Source organism: Sinohyriopsis cumingii, chromosome 7, assembly GCF_028554795.1.
Source record: "Sinohyriopsis cumingii isolate HCF-2022 chromosome 7, ASM2855479v2, whole genome shotgun sequence".
In the NCBI taxonomy this organism is placed as follows: Eukaryota; Metazoa; Mollusca; class Bivalvia; order Unionida; family Unionidae; genus Sinohyriopsis; species Sinohyriopsis cumingii.
This window is the reverse complement of record NC_142967.1, coordinates 102,230,026-102,254,904: the sequence shown is the minus strand read 5'-3', so window position 1 is coordinate 102,254,904 and position 24,879 is coordinate 102,230,026. Positions and strand designations below refer to the sequence as shown.

At 37.8% G+C, this 24,879-nt stretch overlaps 1 long non-coding RNA gene across 2 annotated transcripts in view; it reads right to left on the bottom strand.

Annotated features, from left to right (window-relative positions):
- The window catches only part of LOC149795836 (uncharacterized), a 735,181-nt gene extending 710,797 nt beyond the window's left edge, over positions 1-24,384 (bottom strand). Inside the window, exons 1-3 of one of the 2 annotated variants that reach the window (XR_016422428.1) lie at positions 23,711-24,384; positions 23,084-23,205; positions 12,237-12,351 (exon numbers count right to left, since the gene is read on the bottom strand). This is a non-coding gene — a long non-coding RNA (uncharacterized LOC149795836). Of the gene's footprint in view, positions 1-12,236; positions 12,352-23,083; positions 23,560-23,710 lie in introns of those variants that run through there. The other variant, XR_016422429.1, reaches the window with a different exon arrangement.
- Positions 24,385-24,879: the final 495 nt, after the last annotated feature.

The window sequence follows — 24,879 nt, the reverse complement described above, 5'->3', positions numbered from 1 at the left end:
CATAACAGATTTTTCCCTCATATTAATATAATCTTTTGAAAACATTTATACATTATAGTTCTAGAAATTTTTCATGCTCTCAGAAACTATTAAAATCACAGCAGAAAGTGTTATGTTATATCTTTATTCAGCACTGAAAAATATTTATGAACTCTTAAAGTTTTTTCCCCTATATTAACTTAATTTAATGAAGATTTTCAGACTATAACCTTTCCATTGGATTTATTTTTTCAAACATGGCGTAAAAAGTATGTTATAGTAACCAATTTTTACATTGCCTTCACCATTGCAGAAATCTCTATAATCAATTTCCTAGTAAAGAAAAGCCAAGAAAATAAATGGACAGTTAATATTCACTTCAGGATCACAGACCTGAGGCAAATATGTCATTGTTAAATCAAACATTTTTATTGTGTTTCCTTAGACCTAAATATATATATATACTTGCTGTTACTCTAAACGAAGGCTGGTGATCCAGTTGATAACCTTTTGGGGGTTTTAAGGATGTCTTTAAAATTAAGGCCTTAAAAATGTTGAGATCTTATATTAAAAATGACAATTTGAGCCTTGCAGATTCATGTCCACAGGTGCCCAAATAAAAAAAAAAGGGGGGGGGGGTGCAAGGGGCAAGCTTGTTGGTGTGTTATAAAATAACTGACTTATCATCGGTGTGCTGACAGGTGATGTGTAATTAAATCACTGTTGTAATATTAATAATGAGTGAGTCTGCACAAAGGAACTTCATACAGCTAAACTAGCTCAACAACTAGAGGCAATTAAGAAATATATCCACATTCGTGATTCTGTCAAATGGCAGATACAACAGCATCAGGAAGCTCAAGTGGCATTTACAGAAGGTAAAGAGCCGCTATACTTGTTATCTTTTTAGGGATGTGCTTGGATTTTGCCCTCAAGCTGGAGCAGTCATAGGATATATAATAAATCGCCACGGTCGGAATTTATCCCCAAGCTGGGGTAATCGATGGGTAAAGTCTTATCCACAGTCGGGGTTTTATTCAAGCTTCAGGTGCAAGTTTTTGTGCATCTCCATGCCCTTGCATAAAACACAGTTACACGTTTTTTTATATAGATATTTTTCAGTTGTAGACAGGAATAATAAGTATTTGCGAGTGTTTGAAATGAATGGGTTCATTATGAATTGAGTGGCACTACATTTCAAAAGCAAAATTGGATTGAAATGCAAGAACTGTAGTACGGAATTAGTGTTGGTTCTGGATCGTAGAATGGAATTGTGTGTGTGTGATTGGATTTTTAACGTAGCTTGAATAATTTTTCAGTCATATTGCTACGATGTCTGCAGTGTGGCAGTTTATAGTGATGTATAGCACTGGGGCATCATGCTGCAAACATGTAGTATGATGTTGCACCCAGTCACATTATCCTGACACCAGGCCGATCAGTCCTAACACTAACCTCTTAATGCTGAGCGTCTAGCGAGGTAGCTGTTAATACCATTTTTGTAAGTCTTTGGTATGACTTGGCTGGGGTTTGAACCCATGACCTCCCGCTTCTGAGGCGGACGCTCTAACCACTAGGACACCGGAGTGGTCAGAATGGAATTGTAACAATTACAATGGAAGCAATTTGTATTATGCTTGTTGGGGCATTCCTCACTGATGGCTGTCAGTGACATCATCATGGGAATGTGTAACAGCCACATTTTGTAAGAACAAGGTGTAGTTGGTGAACAATACAGACACTTTTCTGCCATTTCCACTGGCATCATCTCATATGATGTTATTTAAAAAAACTTCCTACAACATACTCACAACATATAAAACCTATATGCAAATCTGATGAAAGCTGCTTGTGTTTCTGAAACACATATTCCATACTGGTGGCAAGAATGTCCAAATCTACATTACAAAAATGAAAACATTACCATCCATCTAGGAGTTGCAAATGTATGAAATCCTCTTGTTGGGTAGTTTTACTAACAGGCTTTACAGCAGGGCCTTCCATTAGATTTAAATGTGGCAGGTAAGTTGACAAAGTAGGGTGGGGGGTTGGGGGGACCTACCCCAATGGGGATAATTCATTTTTTTTTTAAAGTAGCATGGTGTAAAGTAAAAGTAGATGGGCTGATAAGGAATCCACTGAATTTACAGACTAAAGGTTCAGACATTTGTTTTTAAGAGAAAAATGAAAGAAGGAAACAATACAACAGATATTTTAATATGACTTTAATGTTTATTTTCTAGATTTAATTAAGATTATGAATCAGAATCAGTCTCCAACTCCACTGTAAAGTTTATCTATTACTTCTTCTGCTCAGGCACCTGCAAATTAAAACAAAATTGTAATGCTTAAATAAAGTCATATCATCTCAGCACTAGTTACATATGCAGAAGTCATGTTAATCAGCATTATAAAAATGTATGAAATTTTCTTCACTGCACTTGTGCTTCCCTTACTATCGTTAAGCCATGGTACAAGATAACTTTGCACTTACTTGTCATTTCTGGCAAGTGGATGGTGCAATCAATTTGCACAAAGATGAATTTATTTCATCCAAATATTTCAAGTGAATAAAAATTCCAAATGGAGGCACTTGTCCGATCAGACAAGATATATGCATATTGTAGTTAGCTGGACTCTAGCTCTGATAGTCCTGGGCAATAGGATAAGTTGATTTTGTTATCAGTTTAGAAATGCATCCGCTTTGCAAATACTATGCTTTAAAAGACGAAACTGAATCCAATATTGATGAAATAAGAGTCATTTGGATTACCTTGTTTTTTATCATTCTGCGTTGGTTGGGTGCATATTTGAGGGTCTCTGATATGGTCTCTTCCATTCCATTTGCCTTTGCTTTGCCATTAGTTTTCAAGCAGGCTTCTGCATGAGTAATACAATGTTTTAAAATAAGTTTCACAACAAAGGATGCATTGCATTTTTCTAAATGCCAGCAATAATCAATGGCATATTTTTAAAACATGTACTTTGAAATGTGTCTCAAGTTACTTTATCAATTCATTTAAAAATCTCTGGCAAGTCACATGAAAAACACAATTTAAATCAAGCCATACTTACTTATCAAAGACTTTCTCATTCACATCCTTTACCTCACACAATAAATATCAGCAACACCAACATTAAATTCACACAATCAGTACAAAACCTAGGTGTTACTCTGGACAGTACTCTCACATTGCACCAACATGTCATGAACATATGCAAGGCTGGGTATCTTGAGCTGAGACGCATCAGCTCCATTCTCAGATATCTTTCAGTTGATGCCACTAAAACACTTGTGTGTTCATTACTGCTTTCAAGACTGGACTATGGTAACTCAATTCTGTCTGGTTCATCTTAATATCTACTGCAGAGACTTCAAAAAGTTCAAAACATAGCTGCTTGGATCATACTTAGAGTACCACAATCAGAGCACACCTCCCCGCTGCTCTGTACCCAACACTGGCTATCCATTCGATCCAGAATCAAACACAACATTAGTTCTCTGTGCTATGTTTCACTGACAGACTCTAGTCCAACATACCTATCCGACCTCACCTATGTGTACACACAAGCAAGATACTTACACTCCTCTTCCAACAATCATATACTCATTATTCTCACTATGAAAACAAAGTCACATGGACAGCATTCTTTTGCATACCAGGGCCCAGCAACATGGAATGAATTGCCCACTGAACTTAGACACAAAGACGCAGTGATCCCATTCAAGAGTGCTCTCAAAACTACTTATTCTGACTACAAAAACAAACTTAATGACTTAATAATGTTAACTACCTTAAATATTCTCAGCATGTTTTTTATGTTTTCTAATTTCATGGTGTTTGTTTTTGTAATCATATCATTGTGTATGTTTTTATGTTGTCTAATGTTGCAAAGCGCTTAGAGCTTCTGAAGATTAGGCGCTATACAAAGTCCTCATTATTATTATTATTATATTTAGCTTGGATGAATATTTTTTAAATCAGTGGCCATAACTAAAAAATGGGATTTTGTTTTATGATCATAAAAGTATGTTGGACACCATCCATGATGTACAATGCTGTCTGACATTTCTATGCACCTAAGGTTTCCATCTCAAATATTAAAGCAAAATGCATACCGAATTTGACAGATTGATGAAAATAAAAAAAAGCAATGCTTACCATTTGAAAAGAGGCAATTGTCACTAGAATATTCTATTCAAAATGATATTAATTTTGGACACAGGGGATACCACCCCCATGTTTTCCTGACTCGTGATATGTCGGCCTATTCTGTGCACAGCTTTAAAAGATGTAATGTTTATCCATCGAGCTATAGAAATGAAATACATTTACTGTAGACTGTTTCTGTCAGCAGTTAAGTTGAGTAATTAGGTCAGGTTTATAGCTAGTTTACAAAATTCAATGTAGAATGCCAATAAATGACAAGATGTATTTTTGCAAACTAAAGTGATCTTGAAAAAAGATTAGTAAAGTTTAACATTTTATAAAAAATAAGCTATTATGTGGAAAAGAAACAACAATGAAATAGGATGCAATGTGTTTACGTCTAGTTTTGGAAGGTACCGTCTCTAAGGTACCGTCATAATTGTACCGTAGTTTAATGGGTGGAAAGGCCATTGAAAGGTAAGGGCAGTGCGGAGACCATCGAGTATGTTCCAGAATAGCTGAATCTTTGTAGATACATAGATCCATTCGTAACTTCAGTCCGCAAGCGAAACACTGTACTTCGTATCCCAATCCTGACTCGGGTCCGAAGTAGACAAATCCTGTTCTAGCTAAAACATACGAAGAAGGTAATCCTTCCCTATCCGTAGGCCATTTTTGAAACATGTCCAATCGACGGGCACAATCACAATAGTCAGGTAAGAAGACTGGAAAATGGTAGGGTTTGAACTTGGAGTTCTCACTGGATTTCTCACTCGATTCTTGCTGCGGCGAAGTCATCCTTCTGGTGGGTGGCTATCCTCTTACAACCAATGTTTTATACCGACATGTCCATACGACAAAGTAAAGTGGGTGGGAAGCCGCACTCGCTTCTGCTACACGATTTGATAGACTTTTTCCAAGGGTCGACTGACGATGTGGTGTGTGGGCAAACGTACAATCTTGTTGGGTTGATAGGTGGTCACTATCTCTAGACTGCAAGGCTTCTTTCAATATGCCAAAGTTGACCACTCGACTGGTACGATAATTCAGAGTAAGTCCTTTCACTTTACACTTCGTGTGCACTTCTCCTTGTTTGGCCCAGTATTCGTAGCCGTAATTTTTGGGACCACCACTAACGAAACTTAGAATCTTGTCATCGGGGTGCTTGTCTGTCCAGGCTCCTAAACGGTCTCCTTCGATGTCAGGGTGCTGTTGACTCGGGTGATCGATATAAATGCAACTGTCCATGTCAAAGTACAAGACACGTTCCCCTAACAGTTCTAAAGCTTCGTACAATTTTAAGCGAGCATGAGCTGTCATGTAAGCTGCAATGATGACATTTCCAAAGGGGTCATCTTCTACAAAGTTCAGATCTTCTTCGTAATTCACCAAGATCAAATCCTCACGAACGACGTCCACGTGTTTCATGAATTTGGCTTTGTCGTGAATCATCTGAAAGTAGCGGGAAGGTTCGGTCAAATACTCCGTCTTGGGTAAACACGGTCATTGTGCCATTTTACCCCACAAGCAATTTAACATCACTTTGGCAAACGATCGCCTGCCTTCGTTTTTCTCAATGTGATCTGAAGTAATGCCTTCTTGTGCCCAGAATTTCTCTCTGAATGTCTTTTGGTCTTCGGGAGTGTGACACCAGGACAGATAGCCACTGGCTTCTTGCTCAGTTTCAAAAAGGCATCCATGTAGTCTGCGAAAATGCCTTTCTGCGTGGGGTCACCCTTGTGGAATTATTGTGTCTTGGGAAAGTGGCAAATTTCGTACACTTCTAACAGTTGGTATCCCATGTTCAGAGCTTTGAACAATTCTACGCTGACCCATGTCCCCGTCAAGGCCCGTTCTTCCTGGGTGTGATGACAAGGTTGATCTTGGTTGCACGTTTCAGCACAAGTACGGCACAAAGGAAACATAAGTTTGCTTTGGCAATGGCGAGGTAAGACGGGATGGTATAGGTTCGTGGGAGGCAAAACTTTGCACTTGATCAAGCCTTCGTATTGTCGAATGTTTTTTAGGTCGATGTGTTCGGTGAACAATTGTGGGTGCCCTGCAGGAAAGCAACAATATTTGCACACGTAGGGATACAGTGAACACACGTCCAAGTATATGATTTCTTCTCCTTTCTCTTCGTCAGCTTGGTACAGCAAACAGGTGGCATTGGTCCTTCCTCCGTACAAACTATTACTTGGGTTCAGGGGGTCCATGAACTGGTAACTTTCCATGAGGCGTTTAAACTCGGGATCGGTGTTCAAATGGTGATTGTATTTGTGTTCCCACATTTCCACCACTTGGTATCCTTCCTGTTCTAACTTTAGGCGTGGCTGACAAATGGCCTGGTACAAGTCTTCCATGGTTCGTTGTAAGAACTGATTTTTAGTGCCGCGGTCAGGGTAACAGACGGGACATCCGTGAAATAAGCAACCGTTAAACTCGTACATGATCTTGGGGTTTTCTAAGTCCCAGCCATTGACCGAATGCATTCCGATGATCTTTCGCCCTGTCCGTTGCGGGCATGCTGAATCCATTTGTCTTCCTTGTCGCACAAGTAATGCAACCAGCATGGGGCTTTGACCGAATATTGACGTTTGACATAGTTGGTCGTTTGAGGACTGATGACAGCCACAGTGTTTTCAAGCATGAATCGTTGTCGGTAGACTAAGGAACACGCTTTGGCAATGGTGCAAGCCTCTTTTAAATGATCAACCCCTCCGTGTTCCATGAACAGTTCTCGAAATTTTCCACAGCATCGCCGTAAAATGTCCATGTCGGAACGACGATACTTTAGCATTTCTTCCTGAAAGTCGAAAGGGTCGGAGGCATGAGCCTGGTACCAAGCGTAGAAAGTTTCTCGTTCGGTACGCATGTTGTCAGGGTCGTAATAGTGAGCCTGAGGCAAATGGGGTAGAACGGCGTGTTGATTGGCTTCTGTATTGAAAAAGTGTGGAAAGTACCCTTTAGCCATTTCTGTCATTCCAAACATTTTAGGCATTCGACTCAAAGGCATGGCTAAGTAGCTCATCGAATCTTTAAACTGCACTTGTCCCACTTGCATGAAAATGATTTTGGCTCCGTTCAAAGTGATTTTAGGACGCTCGATGCCACGTTCCGTATAACATCTCAAAAGAAACTGTCCATCATATCCGGAGAAATTGTGAGCCATCACCGTGGCATGACAATGACAATCTCCATAATAATGTTCGATGTCCTCTTGGCTCCACGTCTTGTCGATGGGGTCTAAGACCCATTGTGTGAAATCGGCTAGTGTGTTCGGTCCTTGAAAGATTTTTTCACGCCCTCCAGGAATCTTACTGCAGTGAGGGCAATAACTCAAGATAGGTTCTTGAATCACTTCTCGCACGCTCGATGAGCCACGCAGAAATTAGGAATGTGAATACTGATCTCTTGCATGCATTCGAAATCGAAAAAGATGAAATTGCCTTTCTTCTTCTTGTGACCATCCTCTTTCTCTGGTTGGGATTGGTATTTTTGTATGTAGCATTGGTGTTCCAAGTCCACAATGCAGTGACAAATGTGACATTTTTTCTTTCCTGAACATACGTGTGCCTTGGTACTCTTGATACATAGACCTTGTCCACAGGTAGGGCACAATCTCAGGAGTTGACAAGCACATTTCTTCTGTGAACCTTGCATCTTCAGATGTTGTTGGTAACAGGCAGGGCTGACAAATGTGCGCAGACAAGCAGGACAATGCACTGGTTCTTGCCCTTCGCTCAGACAGGGTTGAGAGGCCAAACATCCTGAGCATTTCGATCCACAATGTTTGTGTTGCTCTCGATTATTATAACCATCATAAGTCACATTTCTCACAGTAATATTTGTATCCCAGGAATCCAGTGATAGTGGTAATGGTATCGAAATGGTCATCGTGATGATAGAGGTGAATGTATTTTCCATCCTTAAAGTCTTTCCCTCGAAACAACAGAGACCCGCGCACTTCTTGAGGGTGCACTTTCAAGGTGTATCGTGGAGCTAGGGCATCTTGCAATTTTTGCATCTCAGGAATGCCACAGGATGTGTCTTTGGACAGGCATGCTTGTTGTAACAGAAGTTCTGCTTCATTTCGTTGTTTGGCTCGGTTCGATTTTCGAATGTTCTCCCAGGCTCTTTTCCATTCTACCGTGTCGTTCTTGTCGGCATAGGTTCATCCCACCACGATGGCTCGGGCTAAACACATGTGGTCTTGAAAATTGTTAATTTGGACAAGACTTGTTTTGGTAATGCGAAGGTTGTTGACCAATAAGGTCTTTCTGCATTGTCCGGTCCCTTGAGGAGGAGAGACGTGGGTCATGTCCAGTGTGGCTTTTCCATCGGTGATGTCAAACTGGTCATTAGATTGTTGCACGTGTTGAATCTTGTCCATGACTTTGGAAGTGGTCAATTCTGCAGGGCTGCTAAACTCGATCCAAACAGGGGATTTCAAGCCGTCATGTTGTATGGAAAGTCTCAAGCGATCATCTTCTTTGGGTTGACATTGTCGCTTGAGTGTGGTGAGCAAAGAATCCCACATGTCGGTGATGAACCCTTTTGCTTTCTCTAACAGTACTTCAGACTTGAAATCTTTAAACTTCACTGTGTATTTGTAAGCCGTAGTTCTAAATTTTCTAGAGGGACGCTTTTCCGTCTCTCGAATGTCATAGTACTTTTCAGGGTTGACTAAGGGTGGTAAACTTTGTTTAGAGGGTTTGGATTCTGGTTCACTCATGTCCTCTTCAAAATCACTGGCATGAATTTGTGCCAAGTCTTCAGCCCTAGTACGAGGCGATAGATCACGTTTCTGCCTCTTACTTTCTTCTTCTTTCTTCTCAAATGAATTGGATCATTTCATCTCGATAGCAAAAAGTCAAATGACTAAAGTTTAAACACCATGGATTAATTTATAGTCATAGCAGACCAGCGTATATAAAGGGTATGTGTCTTGTCCTTTCACTATTCATTTCACTCTCAAACTGAGCACAACAATGGAAGAGACTACCAAGATTGAACGTTTCATCAGAGCTTTGCGAGGGGTCATTAGAAAATTCTCTTCAGACCAGCCGAGGGACTACTCTCCTTCCTTTCAAGATAAAAGTCAAGATACTTGCTATATCTGTCAGAAGAAAGGGCATTGGTCTTCAGAGTGTCCAGACCGTCAAAAAAGAAAAAAAAGGGGTTAGAAGAGACAAAAGTCAAGATACCTGTTATTATTGTCAAGAAAAAGGACATTGGTCACCAGACTGCCCAAAAAAGAAACAAGAGGAGTCAGAAGAAGAGAGGGATTCTTCAGAGGAAGAGGAAGAAGAAGAGGAAGAAAACAGACAGGTGAAGAAAAAGAAACAGGAGAAGAAAAGAAGGGAAGAAAGTGAGGAGGAAGAGGAGGAAAAGACTATGACGGTGAAGAAATTAAAAAAACAGAGAGTGAACAATGAGACAGAATAAGTCTATGAACTTTTTAAAGTGCTCTGTTGTGAATTGTGAATTGTAAATATTTATAAAAGAATAAATTAATTATAAAAGGTAAGTGTCTTTGGGTTTTGATTTTAAAATAAGAACCTACACTCACGCACACTCATACACAGACAGGTACTATTGGGTAAAATGTTTTTTTTTAGTTATTGGCAATTGAAAGCCTATCTCTTTTCGAGAGACGTGGATGGCCCTGAAAAGGGCCTTTTTTGGTGTAAGGGGTGAGTTTAAACAATCAACTTTAACTGTCTTAAGCCTTTGCCATGGCCAAGGCCTACTTCTGGACTGCGTACTGTTGATGATGATTTCGTTGAAATCACTAAGGATGGTGCAGTAGGCGTAGTCACAGGGTTGGAGTGTTTAGCTTGGGAAGGTCGTATTCTCTTCGGCCGTAATAAAGAAGTCTGATACATCTGTTTCAGACTTCTTAACTAAAATGTCTAACAGTACCGTGACCGTTTGATTTTGACACCCTTGTTTCTTTGCTGCTGCGTCTTCTTCTTCTTGTTTTTTTCTTACCTCTTCTTCTTGCTGCTGTTGCTGTAGGAGAAAAGCTTGTTCTGCTTCCTTTTGCTGTTGTATAAATTTCTCCAATTCTTCTTTCTGTCTCTGTCTAAAATTTTCCATGTGCGGTAATGAAGGAGAAGGTGACGAAGGTTCAGGAACAAATTCTTGCAAGGTAAAAAAATCCACAAAATCCCAATTCACCTCTTCTGAAAGTAAGTCTGGGTTCCCTTGGGTAGTCTCCACCATCAGTGCACCCAAACTGATCGTTTTCTGAGTTTCCGTCATGTTGAAAAACTGTCGCTTAGATTGACTACGCACAGGCGCTAGCGAATCTATATAGACTATGTGACGTCACAGACTGCTCTCTTCGGATTGGACGTGGGCTGACTGAATTTTGTAACGCGTGTTTGGATTGGTCAACAAACTCAATCCGTTTCAATCCTTCCTACCCCTATAAATAAGTACAGTTCACTGCATTCCTTCACCTGTTACTCAGCACCCCAACATGTGGACCGATGTACAATCTTCAACGCTTGTGTCTTCGATGATGTTCCGGACGGACATATCAATGTATGTCCGATCCAACTGGACAGTTATCCACAGGACAGACACCAGCCTGTGGATGCGAAGAATCTTATGTGGAGCATCAAGGATGCCTCAAAAGAGTCTTAATCTATGGTCCTGTAGTCAGGCACAGCCTAAGGTCAAGAAGAAGATGTCACAGATGCCCTTTATGTTAAGGGTATATTAACATAAAACCAAAGGCCCTTTTCAGGGCCATTCCTATCTCTCGAAAAGATCTTGACTTTCAATTGCCTACCCCTTTTTTTATTTTTTTGTTTAAAAAAATAATAAAAAAATAGAGACCCCTCCCTGTTTCAATTTTCACCTGTTCCATTTTCATAGACCCATCAGGTCGGGACCTTATTAAAATAGGGTCCCGACCCTGTTCCATTTCCCCTAGTCCCAAGACAGTCCCACGATTTATTCCCCATGTTCAATTTCCCTTGTCCCTAGAGTGAATAGTTTTTTTTCTTTCTCCCATGTTAAATTCCCCTTGTCCCTAGAATGGATATTTATTTTTTTTTCTCCCATGTTAAATTACATAGTCCCCAGAGTGGATATACCCTTTTTAACATGGAAGTTCCCTAGTCCCTAGACCGTCCCTATTCACTACTACCATTGTCATTACCAGCCTGAAACCAAATTTAATGCCATTTGTATAAATTCATTTCAAATAAATATTATGATATAGTTGAAGTGTAAAGTCAAGCAAGTATTCTGTTTGCAGATTTTACATTTTAGATATTATAGTAAAGTCATATTTTCTCTTGTTTAGTAAACTTTATTGCAACTGGTTCCAAAATAGTAAATCTTATTTAATGTTCATTCACCAGAATAGGTATTAATACAATCCCGAATTAACTGTATGGTACTAAAATATACCCTGATCTTGTGTGAGATTGTAATATACAGAACTATACCTCAAGACAACAATAATATATTGAATTTATATTGTATCAAGACTGTCATGGTTATGAACTCCAACTTTATTCAGGTTTTTTCATAATAAATGATCATCTTGTGCTATGGTTGAAAAGAAATCAAAGTTCAGTTTAACTCCATTCTCTCCACATTTGTAAGTTGTTAAGAGGCATACTCATCCTCAGTGTTATAGTAAAATGTAATCTTATTTGGATCAATCTTGGTGGTGTAATATATGAATGGAGAAAGAATATTATCATCCAGATTAAAATATGTTTTATTCAGACTCTACTAAAATTTTTAGTTGGATATGGGTTACGGAGCCTGATGTGTACGAACAAAGCAATGTGTACCATGACCTTTTTAATTTAACATTTTAAACTCCTGCAGAAGAAAGAGATTTTTTAGATCCATTAATCTGTATTAACAAAAACATTTCTTCAGTATGATTTTCAATTACTTAGTATTGACAAAACTCATATTTTAAAGTTGTTGTTTTTTTGTGTTTGGTTTGGCCTTTTATGGTAAACCAACACAAGTAAGTTATTTAGTGCCAAGGCACTTTAAGTATAGTGCCTTGCCCAAGGACACACCATGGTAGCTAACCCAGGTTGGTCTGATGGTAGAATTTGAACCTACCTTATTTCACAGGTCCAGAAAGCTAACCACTGAGCCACTACAGCTCCCCATCTTATAGTGGAATGCTGGTATACTTTATGATCAAGAAGGATGGGTTGGGGTATGCATGTTGCATCTGAAAAAAGTGATGGAATTTTTGTTTACATAATATTTTAGTCATACAATATGAATCATTTTCTATAGATTTAAGATGTATCAGATCAAGTTAAGAAAAATCATATATTCTGTTTCCTGGGAATGTACTAAAATTCACTGTTATTGTTTGATTTTTTGGTAGTAAGCTTACTTGGTATTTTTTTCTTTTTAACTTGAATACCTAATTTGTTAACATCCTATTCTAAATCTTCAGAGTTCTGTCTATTAAGTGACAACTGTTGATACATGTAGGGAAGTTTTTGTTTATATCTTTTGATTTTTGTGATTCTGGAAGTTGCAGTATTTGTTGTTGTATTATAACCATTTCAGTAATTTAATGAATGCAGAGTATACTGCTCTATAAATGAAATTTAAGTGAAAATAATGTAAAAGTATGTTTCACTGCAAATATAAATTGTTTAAAATAATATATCATTTATCATATGACTATTCAATTGTGGTAACTAGTATTCCATCCAATATCTATATATTAAAATATGTCTTTTCATACAGCTGGTGATCATTTAGATACAAGTCCAATTGAACATAATCAAATTATCAATGCAGGTGTTTTTATTAGTAGTAGTATTGCAAGTATAAGTGTTAGTATTAAGATTTCATATACAGGTATGATAAGTGTATCATAATGTTTAAATGATGCTCCTTGTTACAACATAAAATATGTTCATTGAAACAAATGGTTCACTGGTAAATTGGCAGCAAAGGTCTTCACTGAATTATGTTGCATAAACTATTTTACAATAAAACATATATGATGCATCTCAATTATGATGAATGTGAGGAGGAGGATTAATAATAATGCAATTTAAGTTATCTTCATAACATAAGTTCTAGCAGATGTGTAATTTTTATGTGGTTCATCATCAGTTTGAAACTGGTCTGTGATTTCTGGATCTGGACATACCTGGTCCCCTGCTGTTGTGCTGCTATGGTCTTTACAGTTCATTAGGATATCAGTTACACTTGGTTTACATTTAGAACCCCATGGGATGGAATGCCCAGTTTGAAACTGAGAGAATGGTTAATTATCCATAATATAACTCCTGCAGTTATTATTAGGTTTGATATCAAGGTCTTTCTTTAAAAGCTTTTCAACTCAGGTTCTGTTCTACCATACAGATAAATAAAGTCAAATTCAAGGCTTTCAGATTTGTCCAGTTTGTTTCATGTGTTGCGGCAGACAGACTGTATATTGCCACTGTACCATATAAATATCAGTGCTTAGTCTGCTCTCAGTTGCTGTGGTTTGATTAGTTACAAGTGTCATCACATGTGACTAATTATTGACCAATGTAATGAAACTTGTATAATTAGAAGGCTGTATTTAAAAACTCTAAAGATCTTAAAAAGAAAATTGGATCGGGGTAAGTAAAACCTTTTACTTTGACCATTTGGCTAGAAAATAATTTTCAATAAGTTTAAATTGGATAATAGTAATATAATAATTAATTACACAAATCAGAATAAAAGCTATTTGCATATCCCCTTACAGCTGTTGCTTTTTCATAGTACTAAGTAGAATAAAGTATAGTTAAGACAGATAGCTTTAAGCTAGAATTAAACTCAAATAAATTGCAAGAAATCAAAACAAACCCAGGATTAAAACTAAAGAAATATCCCGTCATATATATCTTACATCAAATAAAGAAACTCAAGATGGATAACAACAAAATTAATGTCACATCATCAAATAGTTATCTCAGCTGCCTGGTCAACCTAAAGGCAGATAAACTAAGGCAAACTTACTCCGAAGCAGTCTCATCCCCCCCTAAGAGAAAAACGACAGATACAGTTCTTAACGCCAATTTTCAACTCGACCCCAACTGACTCGATGAGTAGACTCTACCTGTCACCAAGCGTAAACGAGAATGTGGACAATCTACCGAGTAACCGCAAAACTACATCCGACATGAGTACCCAAACTGAGGAACAATACTCAACAAGCACAAAAACAACCCAGACCACGCTGGTTAAAAACACTAGCAGCCAGGGGACTCAAACTGAGAACCTACTAGATGAAACAGAACGCCCTCACCCTACCACAAATAAAGCAGTCACACACGACTCAACAAAAGGTAAGAATAATAGGAAAACCAAATCCCAAATACCAGTTAGAAAGAATAAGGAACACACTAACTGTCAGAATACAAGACCCAGCAAGCCGGTTATGGACAACGAAACAAAGTCAGCTAAAGAGACAAACACCAGGGGAAAAAAGACCAGTCTGCAAAATATCCAAAACAAGAAACACCCCACTGAACTGACTCTCTTCGTCAAGGGAGTAAATTCCAAAATAACGAAGTTAGCCTTTAAAACCATAGCATGGCAATTGAACAAACATCACCAAGGAGAATTCACGCTTAAAAGCACTAGAGACGACTTGCTGATAATCAAATGCACCACTGAACAACAGATTGCCAAATATATGGAAATTGAAAGAATAGACCAAATAAATGTTCAGGTCACTAGACACAACAGAACAAAACAACACATAGACCCAAACCCCCCAAAAACACACAACAAAGGAGTCATATACGTATCAACTCAAAATAAAACCAATGAAATAGTAGACTACATAAGGAGTAAAGGACAGGAAGTAGAGAAAGCGATCCGCCTAAAAACAAGAAGGGGAAAGGATAGCACTGCAGTGGTACTCTTTTTTAAGGGCGCCACCCCAGAAACTATCAAAATAGCCGAAAAACTCAAGGCTAAAAAAATTTTTGCTTTCAAAAACAAACCACGGTTCTGTGGCAACTGCAAAAATTGGGGGCATTACTCTAAGAGTTGCGGAAACCTATTCCGGTGCAATCAATGTGGTCTTCACCACCCAGACCGGAAAACATGTAGCGCCACCAATCAGCACTGCGCTAACTGTAGTGGTAACCACAAACCAAACCACGCAGAATGCCCCAGGGCTCTTAGAGAAGCCCTAATAGTCGAATATATGATCTCCCATGGGGTAAACTATAAGCAGGCCAAAACAAAAATCAGGATACCAAAAACAAAATAAATAGGTAGCACCCTCACTGGTAGGAAACACGCATAAAACGAAAACAACAGTAAATTAAACAAACTATTAAGACTTTTTGCACTAGAGATGGATTCCAGAGCAGAAATCAAAATATGGCAATGGAATGCACGCGGCCTTAGGGCCCACGCTGACCAACTAAATAACAAAATACTTGAACAGGAAAGAAAACCAGATGTTATATGCATACAGGAAACCCACCTAAATGATACCTCACGTATCCCAAACATCATAGGCTACAACACCAAATACCTAAAGCATCGATCCCCCACAGCAAGAGGAGGGGGGTTAGCAACCTTTGTTAGAGATGGAATTACATCAGAAATGCATAAATTAACAGATAGTAGACCGCCCAATGACTTCGAAATACAGATAGTCAAAATAACCGCTCAAACTAAGCAGGTACTAATCGTTAACCTCTATGAAACAAATGAGCAGCGCAATTTAAGTGCAGACGAAACAATCAAAATGATTAAAGACTGTGGAGAATGGGTGGTAATATGCGGGGACTTCAATGCGCACAATGAACTATGGGGGAGTCAAAAGACGGACATTAAAGGAAAAATTGTAGAAAAATGGGCACAAAAATGCAACTTAGTTTTTCTAAACAACGGAATGCACACCCGGATAGATGACAGAACAGGCCACACATCAGCAATAGACCTATCTCTATGCACACCAAGATTAACAGGCATTTCTGATTGGCAAGTTGATGAAAGCGACCCTATGGGAAGTGACCATTACCTTATAAATATAGAAATACAAATTAGAATACCTCAAAATAAAGCGTCCTTCACACCAAGATGGAAATACGAACAGGCCAACTGGATTAGGTTCAAACAGATAGGTGACTCAATCGACCCAGAAACCATATATCACCGGGACATTGACACCTTTAATGACAAATTAATAGAAACCATTAACACAATGGCCCAAGAAACAATTCCTAAAACTAAAGGAGTAGCACCCAAACCCACGGTGCCCTGGTGGAATAATGAATGTAAAATAGCAATTAAAGAGAAAAAAAGAGCTCTAAACAAATTCAAAAGAACTAAAAATAATAGGGACTTTAACTACTACAAGGAAAAGGAAAAAACTGCCAAACAAACTATTATGATAGCTAAACAAAACTCATGGAGAGAATTCTGCTCAAAACTAGATATTAACACAAAATCGAAGGAGGTGTGGCAAAGAATTAAAAAAATGAGAGGCAAAACTAAATCAATAACCCCCAACATACCTGGACAAAACAACAAACATAAGGCAGAATTATTCGCGAACTATTTCGCCAACATGTGTAGCAATACCAACTTAGAGGATAAGTTTAAAAATCATAAAAGGCAATTTGAGGAAAGCAACTCTGACAACATAAAGGAAGCAGGAAATAATGACGGCCCACTAAACCTTCCGTTTACAGAAGCCGAATGGAGAAAGGCCCTCGCCGGCAAAAAGACCACATCCCCCGGGGAGGATACTTTGGGGTATGAAATGTACAAGAACCTACCCAAAAAACTTGTCACAATTGCACTTAACCTCATTAATAAAATATGGGAAACCGGTACCATACCTATAAGATGGAAAAAGGCAGTAGTGGTCCCGATTCTTAAGCCTGGAAAACCCTCAAGCGATATAAAATCATACAGGCCCATATCACTAACAGACAATATATGTAAAATAATGGAAACTATGGTAAACAACAGGCTGAAATACCATTTAGAAAGCAAAGGACTACTAGCTAATACACAGAGCGGGTTTCGCAACTACCGAAGCACAATAGACCAACTCATGAGACTAGAAACCGCTGTCAAATTAGCATCTAGAGAAAAATTTTAAAAATCCAGATATGTTACAGCCATCTTCTTAGACATGGAAAAAGCATATGATCTAATGTGGACTAAGGGACTGATAAGTAAACTTAAACCATACGGAATAACTGGCAATATATACAAATTTATTGCTAACTTCCTAACCGATAGAAAGATACAAGTCAGACTAGGACAAGACTACTCCGAACGATACAAACTGGAAAATGGCACGCCACAATGAAGCGTAATCAGCCCAACTTTATTTAATATAATGATAAACGACCTGGAAACAGCGGTAAAACCCAACCACCTTGACTTATCCAAATTCGCCGATGACAGCGCCGTATGGAAAACTGGCAACCCAGCCAGCAGAGAAACGACCAAGCACTTACAAAAAGGACTAAACGATATAGGAAATTGGACAGATAAATGGGGATTTAAATTGTCACCTCTAAAAACAGTAGGCATAGTTTTCAATCCGGGAGGTGGCCACCCCCCACCCACTCCAAACTTAACCCTAAAGGGGGTACCCATCAAATTCGAAAAACAAGCGACACTCCTAGGTATGGTATTCGACCACGAACTCACGTGGGCAGCTCATATCCAAGAACTCGTAACGAAGTGCAAATGAGACATCAACCTCCACAGAAACCTCAGAGGGGTGAATTGGGGGGTTGATCAAAAAACACTCGTTACCCTATATAGAGCACTTATAAGAGCAAAATTGGACTACGGTTGCCAGGTATATGGAGCGGCGAACGCCACGTTACTAAAGAAACTAGACACAGTCCAATCAAAAGCGCTAAGGGTATGCACCGGCGTCCTAAATGGTACCCCCACACAAGATATCTTAATAATAGTAGGAGAACCCCCGCTAGACCTAAGGCGGAAGGAATTGATGCTGCGATACTCGACTCGAATATCAATACACCAACCCAACCACCTCACGCTACAAGCCCTCTTAGCATGCGACAAACCATTCGATACAAAAGGAAAAAATAAAAAAATACCTAGTGGGAAAATAATTATAGAATTAAAAAGGAAATTTCAAATCGCAAATATCAACCCAGAAAAAATAAGGTACTACCCAGACCCCCCGTGGACCTGTCCCACACCACAAATAGATCTTAGCTTACGTAAACTAGGACAAAAACAAAATGACCCGATAGGACTAAGAGCATCAATACTAACGTACATTGACAACAAATACGAGACATACACGCAAATCTTCGCAGATGGATCAAAAACCAAAAATCCAAATAAAACTGCAGCAGGGATAGTGATCCCAAAATTAGATGTCGCCGTTGGAAAAAGACTCCCAGACCAATGCGCTATATACACGGTAGAATTCATGGCAATACTAATGGCATTAACATACGTCAAAACATACCCCACAACTAAGGCAGTCATTCTAAGCGACTCTTACAGTGTACTACAATCGTTAGCAACAGACCAATCCAAGAGCAGACCTAATATGATTAATCATGCAAGATCGCTACTTAAAGAGATTGAAAAAAACAACAAACACGTTGAATTCGTATGGATACCCTCTCACATCCATAATCCCAGGCAATGACAAAGCAGATGCAGAAGCAAAAAACGCCACAAACGAACCAAAAGCCCAAAATATAGCATACAGCGTCACTGAAATCAATAACATGGGACAAGATCAATGACATGTGGCAAGAGCTATGGGAAAAATCGGATGCAAACAGTCTAATACACACGATGATGAAAAAAGTAAGTAGAAAAGTCGAAAGTCCGACCTTCAAAAATCCATACGATATAACAATAATAAATAGAATAAGAACAGGTAAAACACTATTGGCAGGATGCGCAGGGAAACACATAAAAAGGGGACCAACCGAAAACTGCCCCTACTGCCCAACTCCAGAAACAATCGCACACTTAATAAATATATGCCCCAAATACAACCAGGAAAGGGCCGAACTAAAATCTCAACAGGAACAAATAGGAGAACGGTGGACATACCCGGAGTTACTTGTGGCAAAAAACAATAACATAGGAATGACCTATAATAACATCATGACATTCATTAACAAAATAGGCAAAAGGGGACAAATCTAAACCGAATGAAGGGTTGGGTATAAAGAGAGACCATGTAAAGAAATTAAAACCAATAAACCTAAAAGATCGAACCAAAAAAGAAAAAAACCAATCAAAATATTACAAATCACTGTTTGGGAATTGTGACGGCCGGCTCGGGCTAGTGGGTTCACAGACTGACACCGCCGCTCATAACCCGAACAATAAAAACCAGATAAGGACGAATATTACAAAATCACTGTTTTGGAATTATAATGGCATGCTAGGCCCCGTAGGTTCAAAAAAAAAAAAAAAAAAAGAAAAAAAGGAAAAAAAAAAAAAAAAACAAAAAACAAAAAAAAAAAAAAAAAAAATTAAAAAGTAAATCAAAGACCAGTCAAAATATTACAAATCACTGTTTGGGAATTGTGACGGCCGGCTCGGTATCGTGGGTTCACAGACTGGCACAGCCGATCATAACCCGAACAATAAAAACCAGATAAGGACAAAATATTACAAAATCACTGTTTCGGAATTATAACGGCATGCTAGGTCCCGTAGGATCAAAAAAAAAATAAAAAAAATATAAAAAATTAAAAATAAAAAAAATATACATTAAAATAAATCACAAATAGCTAAGCTAAACAAAAATAACAGGTAAATAGCCAAGTGGTCAAAGCGAAGGGAAACAAAGGCAATCAAACCACCTCCCTCGAAGAAAACATCTCACGGCGAACATGGCAGTATCAAAAGGACGAGAAGACCAAAATAGAAACGGACACGGGATAAGGCAGAAAGAGCTGAAATAAAGAAGAGCAGGAAAAGGCACAGGATGAAGTTAAACGTCCTAAGGCAGTAAAAGAAGAAAGAACAGGACACTTGCAGACCTTGGGGAATGAAGGCAGAAACAATGAAAAGAGTATGCCTCAAATAATCAAACCACCCCCACCCCCCAGTATGAAAAGAATTGCCTTCCCGAAATCAAACAAAAGAAATAAGGCCACCCCCCCCACATCTACTTATAAGTGTGAATGAGAAAGTGAGCGTGAATGTGTGTTGTCGGGATATGTGGGAAAAGCAGAAAAACGAACAAAAATGTCTATAGCCATCACACAAATATAGCATACACACTCCCTACCCACCTTTTTTTTCTTTTCTTTTCTTTTTTTTTTCTTTTTTACAAACAAATTTTACCACATAGGGCTTTCATTCTGACCCACGAAAGCCCTCTTTTGACCAACAACTTACTGGCCCTGAAACACACTGATTGGTTTAAAGCCACACGTACGAAATACTTAACCAAATTGAGATCTCCAAAACAAAATAAAGGGCTACTAAAAGCCTACTAGATGTGAAAAATTTTTCGGAAAATTCAAGTACGCAAAGTACACAAAATTTAATAGACCTTACAAAAGATAGGAAAATTCACAACTCAGGAATATCTGAAGCGTATGTGACAATCACATGTTTGGCAAGATAGTACAGGAATAGCCCAATAAATATAGGGAACTGGGCATTGATTGCAACGAAAATTTCATAATACTGCTGCTGGTGTGCTTCGGTTACTGCCTGAAATGAGAGAGGAAGGAGATGCAGGATGCAGAAACAGACCACCAACGGAGTACAACGATGGAGAAGGTTGCAGCGATGAGAGCCTGGGCGGGACCTTTTGGGGCACCTGGGCTTCGGCTTTCTTGCTTGGGGGCATTGTATAAGTTAATCGCTAAATTCAAAAAGTACACAAACGTGTACAAACTAAACAGTCGCACATACCGAAAGGTGCACGTGACTTTAATCCAATGAATGAATGAAATGTGTGCTAGAGGGTAGGGTTAGCAGTTATACTCCCAATTATGTTTGTGATGAGCAAAAGCAGCTGCACAAATTTGAGCTTTTAGTTTGGTTCTGGTAGGGTCAAATGATGCAGGTACATTTTACATTCATTTTTTACTAGAAATAGCTATTTTCAATATTTTTCTGTGACAAGGCAACTAAAAGAATCAGTATGTGCCTTATGCATGAATAAAGTTCACTAGTACTATAACAAATTAGCATACTTTTCATCACCCCTCTACCATCAAGATTTTTTTATATTTACCTCTGTAGCAGACACAAATAAAAGTCGGCAGCTCATTTGCAGACTAAGTTACGCATATGATCTCCAATGCTCATCTAACTGTGACAGGCAGTCACCAACAAGCCAACCTATTTCCATGCCTAACTCAAAGTAAATCTGAACCACATTATAGATTTAGCTTATGTGCAAATTTATAAATGCTAGGCTTGTGATAATTAGGTTCATGCCTTCTACCTTAAAAATTAGAGGGATGTCAAAATACGAAACTATCCAGTGAGACCTATGATGTTAATTTTAATCCCTATGGGATTTGTGACATAAAAAACCCAAATGCTTTATGTATTAAAAGGTAACTAATGGGGGCAGGATCTGCAGTGAATCAATGGTTAGTATTCTAGACTCCTGATAAAAATGTTTGTGTTAAAATCCTGTTATCAAGTCAACCAGGTTACCTACTGCAATGTACCCTTGCCTTACTCCAATTCCCTCAGTACTCAGTAAACAACTAGTGTTGCTGTACATAACAAAACCAGTCCATATTGATTTTACATATTTTACTAAATCCTGACAAAAATAATTCTCTAAATAAAGAATGATTAATATGTGATGGTCTCACATGTAATCAAACTCTTCCAAGCTTTTAATGATATGAACCGATTTATCAATGTTTATCAAATTTGCATGAAAAACTATTTCTTATTTGTCATCAAATATGTTCAATGTTTTGATCATATAAGCATTTCTGCTACATTAGATCAAAATAATCTTTTTGTCAGAAATAGAGCCCTTATAGTATTTGCAAGGTCAACCAATCAGATGCAGAATTTGAGTTTAATATGAATGAATATTTTTTTTACAAAATTGCTCTTTTGCTATATCTTGATGAGATAAATCTATTCACCAAGTCTGATGAAATTAATGAGAAATAGTTTTAAGAGCAGTAGCAAGAATGGCTAGTGAGATGTAGAACCACCACATTATATGCATAGATTTTGCTTATAGCCTCAGACATACAAGCAAATAATTAAACAAGTCAGATCTAAATTGGATCATAAACACTGTTGTGCAAATCATAAGAAACTCTGCCAATCAGATGCAAGGTCACTTCACTACCATACCTTTATCACACTCATAATAAGCATCATTGTGAAACTTGACTCTATAAGCCCAATGGCCAAGCATGATCAAACTTGAATCAGCAGTAGTGGTTATAACCTCATGTATTTGTATGCATCTTCACTTCTTCAATCTAGATCTCATTTATATAAGCATGTATTCTACGTTTAGTAAAAACTGCACTACATGTATAAATATTGCATGCGGTGGTAACATACTCAGATGAAAGATCACCTTATTATTATTAATGGTTAACACTCATCAAACTTCAAGGACAACTTAATGATTTTAGCCTATATTGTGGAAGTATGGCTTTTAGGCTGGTTAAAAAACTCAACTAATCTTATACATGATCACATGTATATACTTGGATTTTGCTCATTATTAGATTTATCCAAGATGTTGATTTAAGCCCAAAACCAAGTTTTATATAAACAAATTGATCAGAACTATGGACTCCAAAGTAGCTAATTTCTTACTGTTGAAAGACAGAAGGGGATGTGAAATAAATAACACACTCTGGACCATTACATAAACCCACTTAGCCTTTTGACCAGTTGAGATAAAATATCAACAATAATGTTAAATAAGATTGATAAATTATGTTTTCTCACATTACCTCTAGCCCTTTTCAACATGGATGGTATTTTTCTTCCACATATGTCAGCTCTTAATTAGTGGCCCTTTCCCATCATGAATGTTGTAGGTGAAACTCTCAGAATTAGGCTTTTTAATTTATATCTGTAGAAGAAAAAAACTATTGGTCTGCATATATCAATGTCACCATTTCTGTATTAGATTAAAATACCATATGTGTGTGTGTGTGTGTGTGTGTGTTAATTTTAGAATTTAAGCAAACTTGTCTCCATGTGTTTATTTTAAAACTGATGATGATAACACATAACAGGTTCAATGGATAAAATGTTATTTCTTACTTCTTACAACTGCTCATTATATCTGAATTTACATTCAATGTTTGTTTTAATTAACATATTTGGGATATTGGGCAAATTATTTATTTTGTAGTTTATCATTATATCATTTACCAGTCTTTTATCATTCAAATATGTAATATAGTACCATTATACTGACTTCATATTCTATATGATATCCCAGCAATACATATTAAGCAGATAAGTGCAAATAAAAATGTTCAGAATGTAAAATTTACTCCAAGCTCAAAGAAGATCAGCAAAAGATAATATCCAACAAATTACCAAACAAAAAGCGAAGTTAACGCAGTTACCTTTATTATGACGTCTCCAACACCAACGGTACTGTACAGCTACGTCTTCTGAGTTTTACCGTCATCTTGTCTTTCAAACCAGAATTAATTTCTTGAGCTCTTACAAAATGAAGAAACTTTTAAATACTATAATTTAAGCAGCTTCTTTACATGCCATCAGATAAATTATGGCACAGTGTTATGTCTGTCAGCAAAACGCAACTTCACATTTGGACGGCGCGCTGTGTGGGCATCGCCGACACAGCAACTGACATGAATTCTCTATTAGCAGACAATGATTCGGAATAAATCCTTCGCAAATCTAACATTCTCGATTTTTCATAGTTCCACTTTTCATTGTTGTATCTGTTTGATTGTACAATTGCTAATGATGTTCAATGAATCAACTTCAATTCATCTGCTGTCTGAAATCCCGGTTCAGTTGGTATTTTCTTCCGCGCATGATGCCGTGTAAATAAAAGATACGGTCGACATTCAAAGTGGTTTAGGTTAATTTATTATTTTTCTTTATTAAGGTCATTTGCAGAAAGTGTTTCGCTAGGGTGAGAAAAAAAAATATAACAAAAAGAAAACTTTCTTTTCCAACGCTAATACTGTATATATTTCAATTTGTGATTGATGCTATAAATAAAAAAAATGATAATAAAGCATTTTAGCCCGTGGCTTCGGCACGGCACTCGTTTTTGTGGGTTTTTTAAAATGTTGTTAGTGTTGTTTTGGGGTTGTTTTTTGTGTGTGTACCACATTAAAAAACATACCAGGTATTAGGCCTAACGTAGGAAAAGAAATTATCCTCTATTTATTACTATTCTTACTGTCAAATGACGCAAAAGTGATCAAATTGCTATTAAGATTTTGTTTTGTATAACACTTACCGCTCGTTTTCCTCGAGATAAAGCAGCCACTTCAAAATGATTATAAAATCTGTGACAGATGAAAAACGTGGTTTAAATAATTCGTAATCGCCTGCCTTAAAATACTGTAGGAATTTGCTAATGTATTTCATGGCCCTCGTTTGAATAGATACCAACGATCATGTATATCGACCAAATTTTGTATATTCCTGCCCACAATCATGTATTTTGTATTAAACCGTATATTACACGAGCGCTCTGTGGCAAACTCGGGGGGGGGGGTCTCTATTATACCCAGAGGCGTAGCTATGATAT